The following is a 19,497-nucleotide window of genomic DNA, read 5'->3' on the forward strand; positions in this document are numbered from 1 at the left end:
CATCCTCAGCCACTGCCTCCATCACCAGCACGTCCATCACCACACACCGCTCACGTGCACTCACCACCCCCACTACCATGCACATATCCCCAGTGTCCTCTCCCAGTGTGTCAGTGAGCCCTCCTCCCAAACACAAACCACCCCCACTACCAGGCACACACCCACCCAACAGCCATCTACCTCACAACAGCCTCCGGCCCATGCACCTTCACCCAAATTCAGCAGACGTACACCTCCTACAACCACTACCTCTACCTCCACTCCAAAACCCCCTCCATCTTCCCGTCCCAATGTGTCTAAGAAACTCTTCCTGGCTAACATTGACCTCTTCCCTACACCTCCCACCATCCTTCCCCTAGGGCCAGGCTTTCCAGGTCCCAGCCCAGCACCTCAGCCACCAAATCCCTAGGCACATTGGTGCCAGCAACTGCGGGGTCATGGAGTGCGCCACCCATCAGGGCTGACAGTGTGCCACGTAGCGAGGGCAAGGACATTCCACCACCTGCCAAGGTGAAAAAGGTGCCCACATCCCAGAGGGAGAAGCCGAAAGTACCAGCCCCCAGGGGCTCAGCAAAAACCAAAGGGGATAGTGGCAAGAAAACTGCAGCACCATCAACGCTGGAGAAGGGCCAAAAGCTGAAGAGCAGGTCAGGAGAGGGCATGTTGGGACCGACTGAGGGACCAGTGTCACACTTTCTGTCCACGACCATGCCAACCTGTATGGTGGTGAACACTGCTAGCTGCCCCGCCACCACAACCGCCGCCTGCACCGTCACCTGCATCACCCCCGGCACATCTACAGCCTCAGCGACAGTCCCCAGCATCTTCCCCAGTGGGCAGCCATCCGAGGCTGCAGAAAATGTCCTCCTGTGTCCTTCTACAGGTGCTGACCGATGCACCGCCCCAGCACTGCCGCAAGCACCACCTCAACAGACACCGCCCCAAGCACTGCCGCGACAGACACCGCTGCAAGCACCACCATCTGCACCGCCCCTGGCACGTCTACAGCCTCAACGAAAGTCCCCAGCATCTTCCCCAGTGGGCAGCCATCTGAGGCTGCAGGAAACGTCCTGCTGTGTCCCTCTGCAGGTGCTGACCCATGCACCGCCGCCAGCACTGCCGCAAGCACTGCCGTGACACACACCGCCGCAAGCACCGCCACCGGCCCCGGGGCATCCTCGGACACAGGCACCACCACTGACATGGCTACCATCCCCAGTGGTCAGTCGTCTGAGGCTGGAGAAGAGTTCCTGGACCCTGGGCAGCTTCCATGAGGCATTTCTTCCATCACCGTTTACACCTGCAGGTGGAAGGCGCAGCTGCAGCAGTGTGGGGTATGTCACTGCCTCCATGGCGTATCATGCTACCTGAACCTTGCAAATCTCATGGCACGCACACCCAGGTGAGGGAATTGTACCGGCCACACTGCACATGGAGCACTCTGGGCACCATGCCCCCTCCAGAACCAGTGGAGAATGACATCCACTAACTCTGTCCTTGGCAGGATGAAGCACTCTGGGCACCAGGCCCCCTCCAGAACCAGTGGAGAGATAGATCCACTACCTCTGTCCTTGGCAGGATGAAGCACTCTGGGCACCAGGCCCCCTACAGAGCCAGTGGAGGTATACATCCACTACTTCTGTCCTTGGCAGGATGAAGCACTCTGGGCACCAGGCCCCCTCCAGAACCAGTGGAGAGATACATCCACTACCTCTGTCCTTGGCAGGATGAAGCACTCTGGGCACCAGGCCCCCTCCAGAACCAGTGGAAAGATACATCCACTACCTCTGTCCTTGGCAGGATGAAGCACTCTGGGCACCAGGCTCCCCCCCAGAACCAGTGGAGAGATACATCCACTACCTCTGTCCTTGGCAGGATGAAGCACACTGGGCTCCAGGCCCCCTCCAGAACAAGTGGAGAGATACATCCACTACCTCAGTCCTTGGCAGGGTGAAGCACTCTGGGCACCAGGCCCCCTCCAGAACCAGTGGACACTGTTATCCACTGGAGAGACTGTGGCTTTGCACGCCCCAGGATAAAGCAATGGTCAAACCACCCACTTGAGAGACTTGAGAGACTGTGGGTTTGCAGTCCCCAGGATACAGCAGTGGGCAAACCACCCACTTGATCGACTTGGGAGACTGTGGCTTTGCACTCCCTAGGATAAAGCAGTGGGCAAACCACCCACTGGAAAGACTTGAGAGACTGTGGCTTTTCACTTCCCAGGATGAAGCAGTGGGAAAACCACCCACTGGAAAGACTTGTGAGACTGTGGCATTGTACTCCCCAGGATAAAGCTGTGGGCAAACCACCCACTGGAAAGACTTGTGAGACTGTGGCTTTTCAATCCCCAGGATAAAGCAGTGGGCAAACCACCCACTTGAGAGACTTGAGAGACTGTGGCTTTGCACTCCCCAGGATAAAGCAGTGGGCAACTCACCCACTGGAGAGACTTGAGAGACTGTGGCTTTGCACTCCCCAGGATAAAGCAGTGGGCAAACCACCCACTGGAGAGACTTGAGAGATTGTGGCTTTGCACTCCCCAGGATAAAGCAGTGGACAACCCACCCACTGGAGAGACATGAGAGACTGTGGCTTTGCAGTCCCCAGGATACATCAATGGGCATGGAGCCCCCTCGTGCAGCAGTGGCGTCGTGCGTGTATCAGGCTGAGGTGCCCCCCCTTCCCTCCCTCTGAGGTGCCCGTATATTTTCGATCTGATGCCCCAGCAGTGTTCTCTCCATTTCAAGTGAGGTATCATGTGTGGGCCTCACCCATGCATTTTGGGCCCAGTGGTCCACAGACAATGATTAGTACACTACCCGGACTTGTGTAGTTGGTGTACATATTTGTATATACTGAATTTTGACTTTTGAAAACTGGATTTTTCTTGATTACAATGGTTGCAATCATTTCCTTTTGTCCTTGCGTTCTTCCAGGGGGTGAGGGAGTGTATATGTAATGTTGCTGCATGTATTTATTTTTGTGTCTGTCGTTGTGTGTGGTGGTGAGGGTGGGGTGTTGCGTGTGTGTGTGTCACTCTGTTTCCTCCCCCCATCCCCTGTGTTGTAGGTGCAGTACGCACCGTGGTCGCCGCCGCCGCCGTTCGTACTCCTCAAAGAAGAGGAGGTAATCCAGCATGGGTAACACATGAAGTTCGGGCTCCATGGTGTCCTGGGTCCTCGTTGGGTGTCGAGAGGTGAGTGTTTTCCCTTCTGTGTACTGTTTCTGCTGTGCTTTTGATAGCGTTGGTTCCGCCCCGGAAAAGGTGGCGGATAGGACTCTTGTAATAGGGTAGGCGGTAATTTGTCTCCCGCCTGTCTGTTGGCAGTGACCGCCGCGCTGTTTGTTTCTACCGCCGTGGTGGTCGGAGTGTTAATGGCTGTCTATGTTGGTGGTTTCCGCCACGGTTGTAATCCCATTTTGTTTCCTGCCAGCCTGTTTGTGGTATTACCGCCGCTTTAACACTGACCGCCAAGGGTTGTAATGAGGGCCTAACTCTTCTAGCACCCTTTGGCTGAACATTGCATAGTACCAGCTCTCTAGCTGTTGCTAAAACACAATTCCACACATTCGCACAACTACAGTTCTTCGTACAGTCATAGTAATTACATCACATGACATATTCACACACATAAAAAGTAGCTACTGATGAGATATTCCCACAAACCAGCTCCTTACTCTTCACCACTGTCATCCTTCCCTGGCTTTTTATGAGTGGCACCCAGTGGCACTGCAGGTTCCCCTTCCTCTGGGACATACAAGATATTCCTCCACAGGGCGATGTTGTGGAGAATACAGCATGCCACAGTGAGATGACATACCTTCCTAGGTAAGTAGTGGGGGGGCTCCACCAGTCCAGTCCAGACACCTAAATCTGTCCTTCAGGAGCGCAAAAGCCCACTCCACTACCTGCCTTGTTCTTCCATGGGCCTCATTGAAGCGGACTTCTCCTTGCATAGTTGGATTCCTTAGTGGTGTCAACAACCAACAACGGTTTTGATATGCAGAGTCTCCTGTAAATGAATGGGACACATGTGAAACAATGAGTCACTGACTTCATGATTGTAGCACCTGTCATTGCACACACACAAACAGGACAGACGTGACTTACTAACATCCAGGCCCTTTTTTGGTTTAGCTGGGGTATGGTGCTGTTCTGCATAATGGAGGAATTATGGAATGAACCTGGATAATGGGCACAGACCCGTGAAATGTAGAGGTCCACTAAACAGACAACTTGCACATTGATGGAATGTAAGTTCTTTCTGATGGGGTATACTTGTTCATTGTCCTGCAGTGGGACCAAGCCAAAATGTGTACCATCAATGGCCACCACCACATGTGGGATGCATGCAAAACCATAAAAACTCAGCCTTCACATGGGCTAAATCCTTACGTCAGGGAAACTGAATACAGCTGTCCAGGTGTTTGAACATTGCTGAGAGGACATCCTTCAGCACCAAATTGAACATAGTTTGGAACATGTCAGCAGATAATGCCACTGTATGATGGAAGGACCCTGTGGCTAGCATATACAATACTGTGATGACTTGTAGTATGGGTGGTCCGCTGGTTGGATAACTAATAGCTGGCATCAGATCAGGCTTCAACTGATGACAAAAGTCCACTATTGTTGGCCTATTCAGATGGTAAAGAATGATAATTTGGCATTCCGCTATGGTCTGAAGGTCTGGCAGTGGACAGTAGATAGGAGGTTGTTGCATCCTCCCTCTCCTTGGGTACCGATGTATGACAAGACATGATTTCTAACATTAGTCATTGTGTTCACAACAACATACATGATGCATGTGAAAGAAATCATGTGACAAGGCATTTCTGAAGGTATAGAAATGACAACCAGTACACATGACAGCTGCAAAGAACAACACATGTGCCCATAACTTGTATCGGGCCCAAACATGAGGATGTGCAACATAATTGTCCCTCGAAATGTGACTTGATATCCCTATCGCCAAAATGACCATCAGCAGGGGTGGACGATGCCCCACTGTTAAATGCCATCTGTGCTGTGCAACATGCTACAATCATGTTTGAGTAGTAGGACGTACATGACAAGACAGGATAAGCATGTTTGTGAGCTCAAAAATACATTTTCAAAGGCGTGACGCAGTTCATGAACCACAATGCAGCATTTCAGGCCACCAAAATGGTGGCTTCCTGACCTACCCCACTGAACATTAGGAACAGCCCAAGAACACCAACAGAAGTCGTCATGGTGGTAGGTGGTTGCAACCATGGCAGACATAGCCATAAGCTAACGCTATTGCCAGTGGTGGTTGCAGGACTTTGGCTGCGTCCGCTGATGGTGAGAACCCCATACGTAGCAGACATGAGCACCAAGTTCTGAAGATTCATTCACTTGTCAGCTGGCACTGCTGCTAGCAACACCTCCACACCCTGAGCTGATGTGTACCACCTCTGGGAGCAATCATGCCATGCCTAGCAGGTGATAGGGCCTGTGCCTTCTCTCCAGATGAGCTGGAGAGGCTAGTGGATGAGGTCCTACCCCTGCATGAACAGCTCTATGGTTGAAGAGAAGAGAAGGCAAGTACCTCATATGCACAGTTTTCTCTGTACTTAACCATCATTTCCCTCTTCACAACTGTTAGACCTGACAGCCTTAGGGCCATCATCCCTACCTTTTTGCCTGCCTCCCTCCTCTATTTGGACACTGTTTTTGCTGGTTTCCAGACTCAGCACACTTTACCACTGCTAACCAGTGCTAAAGTGCATATGCTCTCTCCCTTTAAACATGGTAACATTGGATCATACCCAATTGGACTATTTAATCTACTTATAGGTCCCTAGTAGAGTGCACTATATGTGCCCAGGGCCTATAGATTAAATGCTACTAGTGGGCCTGCAGCACTGATTGTGCCACCCACTTCAGTAGCCCCTTTACCTTGTCTCAGGCCTGCCATTGCAAGGCATGTGTGTGCAGTTTCACTGCCAATTTGACTTGGCAGTTAAAAGTTTTCCAAGCCTAAAACTCCCCCTTTTCTACATATAAGACACCCCTACGTTATGCCCTAGGTAACCCATAGGGTAGGGTGCTGTGTAGGCAAAAGGCAGAACATGTACCTGTGTAGTTTACATGCCCAGGTAGTGTAAAACTCCTAAATTTGTTTTTACACTGCTGTGAGGCCTGCTCCCCTCATAAGCTAACACTGGGGCTGCCCCCATACATTGTTTAAGTGGTAGCTGCTGATCTGAAAGGAGTAGGACGGTCATATTTAGTATGGCCAAAATGGTGATATAAAATCCTGCTGACTGGTGAAGTTACTGTTTTAGAGATGCCACTTTTAGAAAGTGAGCAATTCTCTGCACTTACATTTTTCTGTGCCTTACAATCCACGTCTGGCTGGGTTTATTTGACAGCTCCTTGTTCATCCACTCAGACACACCTCAAACACAGGATAATCAGCCTCAATTGCATACATCTGCATTTTGAATGGGTCTTCCTGGGCTGGGAGGGTGGAGGGCCTGCTCGCACACAAAGGACTGCCACACCCCCTACTGGGACCCTGGCAGACAGGATTGAACTGAAAAGGGACCTGGTGCACTTCTAAGCCACTCTTTGAAGTCTCCCCCACTTCAAAGGCACAATTGGGTATATAAACAGGGCCTCTGTCCCATCCAACTCAGACACTTCCTGGAGAATAAACTTGTAACCAGAACCTGCATCCTGCCAAGAAGAACTGCCTGGCTGCCCAAAGGACTCACCTGACTGCTTTCTGTGAAGGACTGCTGCCTTGCGGTTGCCCTGCTTCCTTGCCACTCTCTGGCTGTGGTGAAGAAGTGTTCTCCAAGTGCTTGGATAGAGCTTGCCTCCTGTACCCTGAAGTCTCAGGACCAAAAAGATTTCTCTCTTGCAACTGAACTCCTTAGGTGGTGAAAATTCAATGCACAGCTTGATAAAACTGATGAACAGCCTGCCCTGCTGTGAGAAATTCACTGCACGCCGATCCAGAACGACGCAGCGTGACTTTGCAAGGAGAAGATCGACTTGGTGCCTGCGTTGCGACCGGAACTTCGACGCACAGCCCACCGGATTGACGTACATCCGACCTGGGACGACGCAGCCCAACTTCCAGAGGGAAAACCGACGCAGCGCCTGCAGTGCGGAAAAAACTTTCACGCAATGCCCACCAGAATGAAGCAGCATTTGTAACTTCGCTCTGCATGCACAGGATTCCACGCACAGACCCTGAGGCGTCTGAAAACCCCACAACCTGAAGAGGATCCACAACCGAGCACCGTAAATCGACACACAGCCGTTCCTGTGTAGAAACTAAACAACGCATTGCTGTGTGCGGCATGAGAAATCAATGCACACTCCTTTGTTTCCACGCTTCTCCTCCTCTGTGGCCCTTTGCGGATATTTTTCACACGAACCAGGTACATTGTGCTCGAAAGAGATATTTACTTATTGCATCTTTGATTGTTTTGACCTGCAAATATCCAGATAAATATTATATATTTTTCTAAACACCGTGTGATGTATTTTTGACAAGACTGAGGGTCCTTGCTTGGACAGGGGGTAACCTGACCACCAACCAAAGACCCCATTTCTAACAACAACCTAAAATGTGGCCATACATGCCAGTTTGACTACTCATGTGCCTGTTGTTCCAGTCTGTGTGGCATTAATGGGAGAGTCTATGTTCTGGTATTGGTGGCCAGTACCATATGTAAAGTTCAGTCACATTGTGTTAGGTGTGGTTTTTGAGGTCCTAGATCCTGATTGTATTGGATGCACATAACTAGGTGAGGAGATATTACTGCCATCCACTGCATCTCTTTCCTCACGATTGTTGTAAATGTCAGACAGCATGTATGTGCATGACAGCATGAGCTGAGTATGAATGTTGTATGAGTCATTTGAAAGCAATGTAAGCAATGTGCATGGTGCCATAGAGATTTCTAAACACATTTGCCTCTTGCTAAACTCTTGTTTGGAAGGCATATCTTGACTCACTCTGCCCTCCAGGTTGCCATAAATGCCACACATGCCACATGCCAATTAGCTGTTGGCTACATGATGTACTGTTGTGCATGGAAGTGATGGGAATGCAGTGTCATGTAGGTTCTGGCAGCTCAGCCTGCAAAGACCAGGGCCTGACACGTGTATCTCCCAGCATGCGACCTAGTCTAGGCTGGGATAGAGACCCTGTGGCTATGCAACTGTGGCACTGTGCCCTCTCCCTGTACTCCAGAAGATCCTGTCATGTGGCTAATATGAGGCTCTGGTGGCAAATCCTTCTTAGAATGCCTCATTCTTTTGATTAGATTAGGAATGGGTACAGAGGAAAGTCATTCATCAAAGCCATATATGCACTTACCATAATTGTCAAAGTGTGGTGTCTTTGACTCATGACTGGTCCTTTGAACTCACAGCTTGGTTGTCACCTTCCCACAGGTCATATTTGTCCTGAAAGGCTTACTGTACAAATGACACAGTGCAGACAGTGTGTTAATTCCTGGGAGGTCATGACATGTGAGTTAGTAGTTTGCTTACAAATCAGAAGCTGTACAACGATGGACATATATGTCCAAAGGAGTGTTCTGTGGTACAGGTACATATAGGAGGCTGGCCTGGCTTATAGTGAGTACCTTGTGGTACTTACACCTTGTGCCAGGTCCAATTATCCCTTATTAGTAGATTAGAGGTGTTCTAGCAGCTTAGGCTGATAGAGGTAGCTATAAAGCAAAGCAGCTTAGGCGGAACTAGGAGACATGCAAAGCTCCTACTATACCACTTATATCACATAGCACTTTATCATAAGAAACACAATTCTCAGAGTTACTAATAATAAAGGTACTTTATTTTAGTGACAATGTGGGTTATTACAACTTTGGAGGAGGTGTTAATCCGTCCCAAAAGTGACGGTAAAGTGACGGCTATACCACCAGCCGTATTATGAATTCCATAGGATATAATGGACTCGTAATACGGCTGGTGGTGTATCCGTCACTTTACCGTCACTTTTGGGACTGATTAACACCTCCTCCAAAGTTGTAATAACCCCCAATATGCCAAAAGTATCTCAGAGGATATACTCCCTTAGGAGGTAAGTAAAATACACAAAATATACATACAAACCAAAATCAGGTAAGTAAAACACTTAGAAAAGTAGTGCAAACACTGTAGAACACAATAGAATGCAATAGGAGACAATAGACCTATGGGCAACACAAACCATATACTCCAAAAGTGGAATGCGAACCATGAATGGACCCCAGGCCTAGTGTAGTGTGTAGAGGGTCACTGGGAGTGTGAGAAAACACTAATAGTGTCCAAGATACCTCACTCCAAGACCCTGAAAAGTAGGAGTAAAGTTACCCCACTACCCCAGAAAGACAGTAAAGTCGAGATAGGGGATTCTGCAAAGACAACAACTGACTGCAAAGCACTGAAGATAGATTCCTGGACCTGAGGACCTGCAAAGGAAGGGGACCAAGTCCAAGAGTCACCCAAGTGTCCGGGGGGTAGGAGACCACTAAACCCTGGATGAAGGTGCAAAAGGGCTGTCTCCGAAGCCAAAGATTCTGCAACAACAGAAGGTGCCAGGAACTTCTCCTTTAGTCAGAAGATGTCCCACTGTGTGCTGGAGGATGCAGAGTTGTTACCACACAGAAAGACCACAAACAAGCCTAGCTAGCTGCAAGAGTTGCGGTTGAAGACTATGGGTGCTGCCAGGGCCCAGGAAGTACAAGGAGGTCGCCCCTTGGAGGAGGAGACAGAGGGTGCACTCAGCAACAGAGAGAGCCCATGCAGAAGCAGGCAGCACCCGCAGAAGCACCTGAACAGGCATTCAGAAAATCTGAGCACGGCGTTCGTCTCACCACATCAAAAGAGGGTCCCACAAAGCCGGTGGTCAACTCCATTGAGATGAACAATGCAGGATGGAGTGCTGGGGACATGGGCTTAGCTGTGCACGAAGGAATCCTTGCAAAAGTGCACAGAAGCCCTAGCAGCTGCAGATCATGCAGTACACAGGATTACTGTCTGGCGTGGGGAGGCAAGGACTTACCTCCACCAAATTTGGACAGTTGGACCACTAGACTGTCGGGGTCACTTGGATCCAGCTCCTGTGTTCCAGGGACCACGCTCGTCAAGATGAGAGGGGACCCAGAGAACTGGTGATGCAGAAGTTTGGTGCCTGCGTTAGCAGGGGGAAGATTCCGTTGACCCACGGGAGATTTCTTCTTGGCTTCCAGTGCAGAGTGAAGGCAGACAGCCCTCAGAGCATGCAAACCAGTTAACAGTTGAGAAAGCTGGAAGGATTGGGTGCTACAATGTTGCTGGTAGTCTTCTTGCTACTTTGTTGTGGTTTTGCAGGCGTCCTGGAGGAGTCAGCGGTCGATCCTTGGCTGAAGTCGAAGAGTGAGATGCAGAGGAACTCTGGTGAGCTCTTGCATTCATTATCTGATGAGAAACCCACAGGAGAGACCCCAAATAGCCCTCAGAGGAGGATTGGCCACCTACCCAGGTAAGAGCCTATCAGGAGGGTTCTCTGACATCACCTGCTGGCACTGGCCACTCAGAGGTCTCCATTGTGCCCTCACACCTCTGCATTCAAGATGGAAGAGGTCTGGGACACACTGGAGGAGCTCTGGCACCCCATCTGGGGTGGTGATGGACAGGGAAGTGGTCACTCCCCTTTCCTTTGTCCAGTTTCTCACCAGAGCAGGGGCTGGGGGATCCCTGAACCGGTGTAGACTGGCGTATGCAAGGAGGGCACCATCTGTGCACTTCAAAGCATTTCCAGAGGCTGGGGGAGGCTACTCCTCCCTAGCCCTTCACACCTATTTCCAAAGGGAGAGGGTGTAACACCCTCTCTCAGAGGAAAACCTTTGTTCTGCCTTCCTGGGACTGGGCTGCCCAGACCCCAGGAGGGTAGAAACCTGTCTGAGGGTTGGCAGCAGCAGTAGCTGCAGAGAAAACCCCAGAGAGCTAGTTTGGCAGTACCCGTGGTCCATGCTGGAGCTCCGGGGATGCATGGGATTGGCACCCCAATACCAGATTTGGCTTGGGGGGACAATTCCATTATCTTAGACATGTTACATGGCCATGTTCGGAGTTACCATTGTGAAGCTACACCTAGGTATTGACCTATCAATCAATCAATCAATGCATTTATAGAGCGCGCTACTCACCCGCAAGGGTCTAAAGGCGCTAGGTAAGGGGGGGGTTACTGCTGCTCAAAAAGCCATGAGGCAGCAGTATGTAGTTCACCCGTGTAATGGTGCCCCCGCACTCACAAAGTCCGGGGAAATTGCCCTGAACAATGTGGGTGCACTTTGGCTAGTGCCAGGGTGCCCTCACACTTAGTAACTTTGCACCTAACCTTCACTAAGTCAGGGTTAGACATATAGGTGACTTATAAGTTACTTGAGTGCAGTGTAATATGGCTCTGAAATAACGTGGACGTTATTTCACTCAGGCTGCAGTGGCAGTCCAGTGTAAGACTTGTCTGAGCTCCCTATGGGTGGCAAAAGAAATGCTGTAGCCCATAGGGATCTTCTGGAACCCCAATACCCTGGGTACCTAGGTACCACATACTAGGGGATTATAAGGGTGTTCCAGTTTGCCAATTAGAATTGGTAAAATTAGTCATTAGCCTGCAGTGACAATTGTAAAAGCAAAGAGAGCATAAACACTGAGGTTCTGGTTAGCAGAGCCTCAGTGATACAGTTAGGCACCACACAGGAAACACATACAGGGCACAACATATGAGCACTGGGGTCCTGGCTAGCAGGATCCCAGTGACACAGGCAAAAGCAAACATATATAAGTACAAAATGGGGGTAACATGCGAGGCAAGATGGTACTTTCCTACAATACATAGCACAGAACCTCATTCCTTGAAGTGGCATGAGTCTACATTTGTAACGGCACATGTCCACACATAGACAGGGAAGACACTTTTGGTACTCACCATGCCTGTCCCCTCATTGTTACTCATGTGTAATTTTTGAGTTTGTACTCTGGCAGTTGCCTGTAGGGACTGTATTCAGAGATTCATTCTCACAGAGTGTGAATGTGTTGTTCCATTCATGCCTAAGGGGTTAGCCCTTCAGAAGCCACATACGTGAGAAGTGTTTCATAGTGGCTCACATCACAGTACAGGTTGCTTGAGCATGGGCTACATGATATCAGTAAGCTTGCTTAGTCATTGTATCCCTGAGCAGGGTAGTGGGTTAGTCTGCAGATGGAAAAATATGTCTGTGGCAATGTCGCTGTACTTATTGGCTTGTATGTGTCACACTTGGTGAGTATTGACAAATATAAAGTCCTAACATGATGTTACTGACATGTATATGACTCAACCATTTGTGATGAATGTTGTGATTATGATCTTTTGATTTGCCTTTTGAATCCATGCAGATCAACACCGAAAAGAAGGGATTATGGTGAGCCATCATCCATAAGGTATGGACCCTGGGAGTCCACAGCGGGCAGAGCCCCACTGCACAAAATGTTGGGAGGACCTGAGACGCTGGGCCCAGAAGATTGCTGAGGTCCAGCTGGGGATTTTGGCCCAACATGGGCAGGGTGCCCTTTGGGCCATGAACCCCCAAAAAGACTTTTATTCTGGTGTCGGCCTATCCAGAGCTTTAATGGTGTTTAAGGGAAGCACAGCAGCCACAAGGGGTGAGTACAGGGCTCATTCCAGCCTGTCACATTGTCAAGTGAATACGTTAGGTCCTGACAGCTCCCCCTGACAATTAGGGATGAGCCATGTGTCACACAGTAGATGAGTGATTATTTGTATAAACATGTCATGTGGTGCATACTGATGTGCCTTACTGTTGGACCAGGCCCTCTTCGGAGGGTCATCCACAAACGCTCCTACCGCTTATTTGTTCTGACCAGTTTTTGCTGGCTTTATGACTCTGGGCACTTTACCACTACTAACCAGTGCTAAAGTGCACAGTTGTAAATTGTACTGGTAATTGGTTTATCCATGATTGGTGTATTTGATTTATTAGTAAGTCCCTAGTGAAGTGCACTAGAGGGGCCCAGGGTTTGTAAATCAAGTGCTACTAGTAGGACTGCAACATGGGTTGTGGCACCCACATTAGTAGCCCTGTAGCATGGCTCAGATCTGCCACTGCAGTGTCTGTGTGTGCAGTCATGCACTGCCAATTCGACTAGGCAAGTGTACCCACTTGCCAGACCTAAACCTTCCCTTTTTAGATATGTAAGGCACCCCTAGGGTAGGCCCTATATAGTCCCATGGGCAGGGTGCAGTGTATGTTAAAGGTGGGACATGTACTGATGTGTTTTACATGTCTGAACAGTGAAATACTGCTAATTTCAGTTTTCACTGTGCAAGGCTTATCTCTTTTATAGGTTGCCATGGGGGTTGCCTTTAAATATCCCTAAAGGGAAGTTTCCCTTTGAGAGCAGATAGAAACATGATGTTTTGTGTCCCCAAACTCACAATTTACAAATACATATTTTAGTGAAGATGGTTTTTAGATTGTCAGTTTGAAAACGCCACTTTCAGAAAGTAGGAATTTTCTTGCTTAAACATTCTGTGACTCTGTCTGCTTGTGTATTCCACGTCTGGGTCAGACTGACAATTGAGCTGTTTGTATATCCCCTCTAGACAGTGACACAAAGGGATACATGTCCTGATGAGCCATCTGGGCTAGAGTGGAGGGATGAGTGGTCACTTACACCTGAATGGGCTGTGCCTGCCCTATCATAATTCAGTCTCCAACCCCCTGATGTATGTCTGGGGCCAGTCCTGGGCAAGGTAGGATCTTGTGAACAACAGAGACTTCCCTTTGAAGTTTGCTTGCGTCAAAAGCAGAAAGGGGTATAAATAGTGGACCCAAAACCCCAGACTTTAGATTTCTTCAGGATCACTTCTGGACCTAAAATGAACCTCTTCCAATGAGAAGAGCTAATGAGCTGAGAAGTGCTGCTCCTACCTGTGACTGTGCTCTGTTGGGCTATCCTCCACTTTCTGCTTCTGCCTGTAAAAGGGGACAAAGACTGGACTTTCCTGCATGAGAAGAATCTCCTAGGGCTTGGACGGAGCTTGCCTCCTGTTTTGAAGTCTCAGGGCCATCAAAGACTTCCTCTGCCAGCACCTGAACTCTCTGTTAAGACTCCTGCCCTGCCAAGTGGCGCTCTATCCAGTCACTGGGCCCTTGAAACAGAACAAGAGCTGAAATCCACTCCAAGAATGCAATGTGGGGAAATGTTAAATGCACCAACCTGCAATGTGGCTGATAAACCACACACCAACCGCTTTGTGGCTAAAGTCGACTCTCCACCTGCTTCACAGCTGGTTGCTGATAACGATGCAAACCCCACGCTGAGTGGTTTGCTAACAACGTGTGACTGGATTTCTCATGAGTCATCCCTGGCTATCAAAGCCATTGTGAATCAGTGTGGATTCGAGGTGCCCTGTCCGGAAATTGTTGCATCGCTCTCTTGTGAGGGAGAAAAATGATGCATCGCCTACCCGACCAGAGAAGGAATGATACACAGCCCCACTTGCGAGTAAGGAATCGACGAATCGCTGACTTTTTTGGATGCACGCTCACTCACGTGGCTTTATTTTTTTACGCAAACCAGGTACTTTGTGTTAAATCAACGTTCCCATTGTTTTCTATGGAGTGACTCTTATTCTTTTGGACATTCATATCTTGACTTGTGCATGTTGGATTTTTGTCATTTTTGTCTTGTTTGATTTAGATAAATATTATCTATTTTTCTAAACTGGTGTGGCATCCATTTTGTAGTGTTTTCACTGTATTACTGTGTGTGTTGGTACAAATACTTTACACATTGCTTCTGAGATAAGCCTGTCTGCTTGTACCAAGCTACCAATGGGTAAGAAGGGGGTTATCTAAGTGTGTTTCTCCATTGCCCAGACAAGAATGAGGGTCAATGCTTGGACAGAATGCAACATGATTGCCAACCGGAGACCCTATTTCTAACACTTGCCCATTGGCCCAGGGACCTGGGACAAAACTGGGTAGAATCCACAAAACACTTGCCCTTCAGGGATGACATATGCCTGTGTACATTGTTCAAACAACCACTGTTTGTAGTTGTGTGTGTAATTTATTTGCAAAAGACCCCTACGCCTAAATGTTATAGGCCAAAGGTCAGTAAGTGATAGACCACTGTCCTCAACTATGTGTCAGGGCAAATGAGTATTTTGGCATCTGCCACCCAAAAGCTAGCTGTCTTTAGTGTATGAAGGGTGTTGGTTCCTCACTGCAGTCTGTAATGAGAAGTTGGCCATGATACGTGTGACAGAGCTTACATTGTTATTTAGGTCAGCTATAATTCAATACTTTACCCTTGTAAAAGGGCTATGTCCAGTGACATGACTTATGTGCCATTACTGTTTCCAACATTCCTTGTGCCTACATGTTAGCATGGGCCGCTTTTTCTTTTGAAATATATTTGTTAGCTGCTGTTTTATGCATGTTCTACCTAAGCTGATGGGATGATGATGATGAGGTACTTTGTGTTAAATCAACGTTCCCATTGTTTTCTATGGAGTGACTCTTTTTCTTTTGGACATTCATATCTTGGCTTGTGCATGTTGGATTTTTGTCATTTTTGTCTTGTTTGATTTAGATAAATATTATCTATTTTTCTAAACTGGTGTGGCATCCATTTTGTAGTGTTTTCACTGTATTACTGTGTGTGTTGATACAAATACTTTACACATTGCTTCTGAGATAAGCCTGTCTGCTTGTACCAAGCTACCAATGGGTAAGAAGGGGGTTATCTAAGTGTGTTTCTCCATTGCCCTGACAAGAATGAGGGTCAATGCTTGGACAGAGTGCAACCTGATTGCCAACCGGAGACCCTATTTCTAACACTTGCCCATTGGCCCAGGGACCTGGGACAAAACTGGGTAGAATCCACAAAACACTTGCCCTTCAGGGATGACATATGCCTGTGTACATTGTTCAAACAAACACTGTTTGTAGTTGTGTGTGTAATTTATTTGCAACAGACCACTACGCCTAAATGTTATAGGCCAAAGGTCAGTAAGTGATAGACTACTGTCCTCAACTATGTGTCAGGGCAAATGAGTATTTTGGCATCTGCCACCCAAAAGCTAGCTGTCTTTAGTGTATGAAGGGAGTTGGTTCCTCACTGCAGTCTGTAATGAGAAGTTGGCCATGATACGTGTGACAGAGCTTACATTGTTATTTAGGTCAGCTATAATTCAATACTTTCCCCTTGTAAAAGGGCTATGTCCAGTGACATGACTTATGTGCCATTACTGTTTCCAACATTCCTTGTGCCTACATGTTAGCATGGGCCGCTTTTTCTTTTGAAATATATTTGTTAGCTGCTGTTTTATGCATGTTCTACCTAAGCTGATGGGATGATGATGATGAGGTACTTTGTGTTAAATCAACGTTCTCATTGTTTTCTATGGAGTGACTCTTATTCTTTTGGACATTCATATCTTGGCTTGTGCATGTTGGATTTTTGTCATTTTTGTCTTGTTTGATTTAGATAAATATTATCTATTTTTCTAAACTGGTGTGGCATCCATTTTGTAGTGTTTTCACTGTATTACTGTGTGTGTTGATACAAATACTTTACACATTGCTTCTGAGATAAGCCTGTCTGCTTGTACCAAGCTACCAATGGGTAAGAAGGGGGTTATCTAAGTGTGTTTCTCCATTGCCCTGACAAGAATGAGGGTCAATGCTTGGACAGAGTGCAACCTGATTGCCAACCGGAGACCCTATTTCTAACACTTGCCCATTGGCCCAGGGACCTGGGACAAAACTGGGTAGAATCCACAAAACACTTGCCCTTCAGAGATGACATATGCCTGAGTACATTGTTCAAACAACCACTGTTTGTAGTTGTGTGTGTAATTTATTTGCAACAGACCACTATGCCTAAATGTTATAGGCCAAAGTCAGTAAGTGATAGACCACTGTCCTCAACTATGTGTCAGGGCAAATGAGTATTTTGGCATCTGCCACCCAAAAGCTAGCTGTCTTTAGTGTATGAAGGGTGTTGGTTCCTCACTGCAGTCTGTAATGAGAAGTTGGCCATGATACGTGTGACAGAGCTTACATTGTTATTTAGGTCAGCTATAATTCAATACTTTCCCCTTGTAAAAGGGCTATGTCCAGTGACATGACTTATGTGCCAGTACTGTTTCCAACATTCCTTGTGCCTACATGTTAGCATGGGCCGCTTTTTCTTTTGAAATATATTTGTTAGCTGCTGTTTTATGCATGTTCTACCTAAGCTGATGGGATGATGTCTGTATTCCGTCACATAAATGTGCATGGCAAAAAGTGTGTGGAATAGGACATTTACATGGGTGTTCATTTCATGTTGTGCCACAGACAGCAGTGTGTCACCATTGTTTATAGTGTTACATGTGTCAATGTGTCATAGAATGTTATTTGGCATGTATGACTGCAGTAGCAATGAAAGACATGATAGGTAAACCTAGAGTTTAGAGCCACAATATCTATGCCCTGGATGTGGCATCATGCGGAAAATTGCAAGAATATGTGTAATGAGTAAAGTTTGTAACCTGACTGTTGGCTAGCATCATGAAGTCACTTGCAGTTATGTTGTAATCCCTTGTGTTTGGGTACAACCATTCATCTACGGACAGACAGTTGGGTCTGCATGTCCATAATGGAGACAATGATGTAGCTTCCAATTGGGAAACATATTGATGGGCTTCAACAAGTACTTGCAAATACATGGGTCTTTCCAACATCCAAGGAACTAATGGTGTCTACTGATACACTCGGAGTATGTCATTGTAAAAAGGTGGTAGACATTAGTAGTGATTACCTTGGGGCTTGCTGTTTTGTTGAGTTGCGGATTTTGGGGACATCTCTCCCTGACATATTGCACATGATGTCAACAGTGTCCATTTCCATGCCACATGTGTGGCCCATCTGAACAACACTTATGCTACCTCCAAGACTCTTTTGAGACAAATATCACTTTGTGAAGTGTACATAGTGAAACTGCTTCTAGTGTGGCATTAGTATTCCCATATCACCGTCTTCAGGATATTGCTGATAGCAGGTTTTTTTTTCATCATTTCTTGTTGTATCATTATGTATGTGGCAAATAGATGTGTGCAAGACCTTGTGTGGGACCTGAGGAAATACATTTGGCATTGGCCTACTATTGTATGACAACAGGTGACTGACGTCTGCTCTGTGGGGCAAAGCTTTGAGGGTGAAGGATTCTCCTACCTTTTGAATAGATATTGTGATCGCACAACTTCTGCCATGCAATTGTAGCTGTCTGAGATCCTGATTTTCAGGTGGGCAACTGTCACAGTTCATATGGCATGCATGCATATGATATGGCACATGTGTGAGCGACTTAGGTTGTTACTCGGGCCTACTTGATATCATTGTAATATTTGCTAATTAGAACTGTTGTTCAAGTGTAATCATGGACATGTGATGACCCTATGTCTCTTTGTATTTACAGCATCAACACCGGCAAGCAAAGGAAGCGGGGCACAGCTGAGTGGAGAAGCACCAGGCCTTGGGACCTTGGGTCTGGATACCACAGACACACATGTTCCAGAGGGTGAGGGGGTGCCATCCAGGGATTGCCAAGTCAACTATAACAAACAAATGCATTCCTGGAAGGCATTCATGGTGCAATGGCTGGCCTACAGAGATCCTTTCAGGCTGTGGCCTCCTCACTGATGACAGGTATTCACCCCCACCTTCTGTCTCCCCTCCACCACCCTCTTCCCAATCCAAATCCCCCTTCCCCTACTTACCTAAATCACATAGACCGATCTGCAAGCATCTACATCAACACACAAGAGCAGCACACACAAACACAAGTACCACAAAACACACCAGCACACAAGCAAACAGCAGCCAGCCACAGACACAACAGTCACCACTTCCCAAGCATTACACACACAACATCAAGCGTAACCAGGCATCACCACAACAGTCAGTTTCACACCAAACACACCCAGCATGTCCGCAGATACCACACAAACACACACCCAGACATCCACCACACGCACCATACCTACAGACACAACCCAAACAGACACACAGACATTCACCACATCCAGTATACCAGCAGTCACAATCCCAACACACACACACACACACACACACACATCCACCACTCCATCCCAAGCACCTCCTCCTCCTCCCAGACCCCCAAGACACACAAATTCACTCACTCACCCACCAGACATTCATCAAACACAAATATCCCTCCCAGAAACAAGCACCCATGACATCCACACCAACATATCAGACAATCACTTCCTCGAGCTCCAAATCCCCACCCCCTTCAGCTGACTAGACCCTATGTCCCTAAGAAAGACTTTTTGTTTGACCTTGACCTTTCCCCTGTTCCCTCTGTTCCCTGTCCCATACCCAAGTGGTCCCACCCACCTCCAAGCCCCTCCCTTCCACCTCCAAGGCCTCCACTGCCCAGTG

This window comes from Pleurodeles waltl, chromosome 8, assembly GCF_031143425.1.
Source record: "Pleurodeles waltl isolate 20211129_DDA chromosome 8, aPleWal1.hap1.20221129, whole genome shotgun sequence".
Lineage (NCBI taxonomy): Eukaryota > Metazoa > Chordata > Amphibia > Caudata > Salamandridae > Pleurodeles > Pleurodeles waltl.